At 58.2% G+C, this 3,745-nt stretch overlaps 1 protein-coding gene across 1 annotated transcript in view; it reads right to left on the bottom strand.

The window, feature by feature from the left end:
• The window catches only part of FAM118A (family with sequence similarity 118 member A), a 25,635-nt gene extending 25,244 nt beyond the window's left edge, over window positions 1-391 (bottom strand). The window contains exon 1 of the mRNA XM_006774159.2: window positions 236-391. The gene's annotated coding sequence lies outside the window, so the exon portion shown is untranslated. The remainder of the gene's footprint in view (window positions 1-235) is intronic.
• Window positions 392-3,745: the final 3,354 nt, after the last annotated feature.

Below are 3,745 nucleotides of genomic sequence, written 5' to 3' on the forward strand. Positions count from 1 at the left end.
CCTCGGCCCCAGCCCGCGCCGCCCTCCTGCACCCGAGCCGCCCTGCTGCCCGAAGACCCCTGCCCTCCTCGCACCGCCGATCCCCTCCCGCAGCCCGCGCTCCTTCCTTGCAGAGTTCTTATCTCCGGATGCAGGACACTCGTTTTCTCTCTCCCTTCCGGTGAGAGCCGGGTCTTGTCCGTCAAGTCCACCCCTACGTCCCCCGAAGCAAGAACGGGGCAGGATGGGTGCCCACCTGTTTATGAATGCCGGGGTGTCCTCCTAGTGTGCAGCCCTCGTCAACAAATACTCTTCCTCCGAAGCTGATAATGGGGTCAGGCCCTCTGACCTGCCGCCCCGCCCATCTGTGCCCGAGCTCCCGCCTCCTGGGGTGGTTGAGAGGTCTACATGAGCCGGCTTGGCACAGGGCGGGCACGTGGGTCAGTGTGCCCTAGTGATCCTATCATCCCCGTCGCCTCCTCCTCCCTTTCTTCTCCCTTTTGATCCTGAACAGCCCTTCCTGTTCAGGATCAAAAGCCACTTCCTCTGCCCAGCGTTCCTGGGCCGCCCTCCTGCCCTGGCCCGCCCCAGCCAGCAGAGCTGCGGGTTGTTTCCTCTCTCCTGAGCATATGTATCCCGGCCCGGTTTATAAATTGGCTGTTAATATCCCCCAGCTCACACGGACGCCCCCATTTGTGAGGGGAGCTGTGCTGGGCAGTTTCAGCAGCCTGTAAACTTTGGGGGGCCTGGAGCCCAAGACACTGAGGGGGCCAGTGGCTCGGGAGTGCACAAGGCAGAACAGGGCTTCCTGTGTGGGGCCAGGCTCTTCCCTTTGCACTTGGCACGTGTTCCTTCATTTAGTCCTGGGAACAACCCTCTGAGGAAGGTGCCATCTTTATTCTAACTTGACAGGAGGAGACTGAGGCCCTGCAAGGCTGCCCAGGCAGTGCCATGCCCAGCCCCCACATTTAACCACCACTGCATACAGCCCGCCGTGCCCTGGATGCAGGATTGAAACGCAATACAGTTTAGTTCATGATCACCCGCTCCGTGCTGAGTGCCGGCACCCAGACCGGCAGGGGACATGGCCCAGCAGGGACCTCGGAAAGCATGGCCCTGTGGGGTGGGTGCTGGCAGAGGCCAGGCCAAGGTGCACTGGGGCCCCGGGCGGGACATCCCAGGTGGTGGAGCTGGAGGTCAATCAGCTCATCCCCAGCACAGGCTGGAAGGCTCACCCCTCCACCCGAAAACTCAGCCCACGGAGGACAAGGCCCGCAGAAGGGGCGCCCTAGGGACAATGCCCCTCCCCCGTGTCCCAGTGAGACGGAGCTCCTCTCAGGTTGTGGAAAGTTACTGAGAGAGAGGCTCTGCCACCTGGCCGCCTGAGCATTCTCAGAGGAGATAAGGGGCTGCTGGGCACTGGCCTGTGGGTGTGTCACACACTGCTGAACGCTAGGGTGTAGGTGTCGGCGTCCCTGCCCCCATCCAGCTGGCATGAGCGCCTCTTGCTCAGTGTACTGAATGAACAGAGGAGTGAAGATGTGTGTGCTGCCCAGAGACACGTGTGTGTGTGTGTGTGTGTGTGTGTGTGGAAGGACATGCTTGTGTGTGTCTCTGTGTGTGTTTATTGGGCACCTACTATGTGCTAAATTCTTCATCTAGCTTCCTCCTCACACTCACCGTATGCAGTAGGTATTACTGTTCCCCTCGAACAGACTGAAGAACAGAGAGGATTGACCGTCACTAGGCCAAGCTGGAAAGTGGCATTGGAATTGCTGGCAGGGGCTGTGTGGCTCCGGAAGGGGCTTTACGTTGTCAGAAAAGAGAGAAGGGACAGAGTCACAGGCGGCCCCAGGAGGGCTGCTCCAAAGTGAACAGAAAGACGCCGGGGACCTGCTGACAAGCCTTCCGTCCACCTCCCAACACACAGACGCCCTGCCCTGTGCCCTGGACCACACCCGCCACGCACAACACACCGCGCAGCCTCACACAGTGCACACATCCCCTTACACACACATGCTGCAGGCATGCTAATGGAAGGGGGTTCATTAAGCCTGTTGGACACACACATACACACACACACACACACACACACACACATCCCATATCACATTTCTGTTGCCCCAGGGGCTAGGCCAGTGATGGCGAACTTTCTGAGCTCGGCGTGTCAGCATTTTGAAAAACCCTAGCTTAACTCTGGTGCCGTGTCACATATAGAAATTTTTTTATCTTTGCAACCATAGTAAAACAAAGACTTATATTTTTGATGTTTATTTTATATATTTAAATGCCATTTAACAAAGAAAAATCAACCAAAAAAATGCGTTTGTGTGTCACCTCTGACACACGTTTCATAGGTTCGCCATCACTGGTCTAGGCAGATGGCTGAAAGGACTGTGAGGCAGGCGCTGGGCAGCAGGTGGGGTGTGTGGGGCAGCAGGTGGGTGCGTGGGGTAGCCAGGTGGGTGCGTGGGGTAGCTAGGTGGGTGCGTGGGGTAGCCAGGTGGGTGCGTGGGGTAGCTAGGTGGGTGCGTGGGGTAGCCAGGTGGGGTGCGTGGGGTAGCCCAAGGCTTTGCTGGCCAGAGAAGGGAGGAGGGCAGCCTAACCCGTGCCCCTTGGAAAAGTCTGTCGGCCCCCCTTCTCCAACCTTGGGTCAGCTCGCACCCCACTCCACCCCAGCCCCATCCGCGCTCCAGCTCAGCCCTCCTCACTGGGCCCTGCAAGTCTGCAACAGGCTGCTCTGAGGTCTCCACTCACCAATCTACATCCGCCTACCCCACCCCACCCCACCCAGCCTGGCTAAGGCCCGGGGACAGGCAGGAGCACCCACTGTGCTAGCCGCTGTCAGTGTAGATGGGGAAGCCGAGAGGACACACGTGTGTTGGGCGTGATGAGGCCGCAAAGAGAAAGTTGGGTGAGGGACAGACACCTTTGGAAGTAAAAGGCCAAGACACAGGCTGGGAGACGTTTGCAAAGTCATAACTGGAGAATACGACAGGCTACCCAATTTTTAAGAAACTGGCCAAAATATTCGAACACAATATTCATCAAAGAAGATACATGGGTGGCAAATAAGGACCCGAAAAGATGCTCAACATCAGTATACAGTGAGGCTGCGCACATCAGAGTCCCGGTGAGATGACCAGCGCACACCACCCAGTGGCCATCCCAGCCCTGCCCGGACGGGGCGAGCTGAGCTCCCGCGGACCACGGGGGGGCGGGGGGATGTGGAGCGGTCCACCCCCCTGTCAGAGGGACTGGAACCAAACACCAAGTGCTGGTGAGGGTGCCGCTGGTGAAGCTGGCCCGCCCGCAGCTCGCTGGTAGGATTGTAAAATGATTTCCAGCCGGGAAACAGTTGGGCAATTTCCCTTCAAAGTGAACAAGCTCATGTGGGAGCCAGCAATTGCACTCGGTGACTATCCCGGGACAATGGACGCTGTGTTCATGCGGAAGCCTTACACAACCGTTCATAGGCGCTGCGGTCACAGTCGCCAAAAACTGGAAACATCCGGCCGTCTCTCGGAGCTGGGGAAAGTGTGGGCGTTTCTATCAGGGAACCCCACTCACCCATGGAAAGGAAGGTACGACTGACGCGGGCAGCGCTCGGAACGGCCCTGAAGGAAGCTGTGCAGATACATGGATGCAAATAAGGACGGTATGACCTCATGCCTGTAACATGTTGAAATAACGAAATTATAGAGACGGAGAGCAGATCAGTGATGGCCGGGGCGGAGGGGCGGGGGGAGGAGGAGATGGGGAAGGG

The sequence above is a fragment of the Myotis davidii genome, unplaced genomic scaffold (assembly GCF_000327345.1).
Source record: "Myotis davidii unplaced genomic scaffold, ASM32734v1 scaffold67, whole genome shotgun sequence".
Taxonomy (NCBI): domain Eukaryota; kingdom Metazoa; phylum Chordata; class Mammalia; order Chiroptera; family Vespertilionidae; genus Myotis; species Myotis davidii.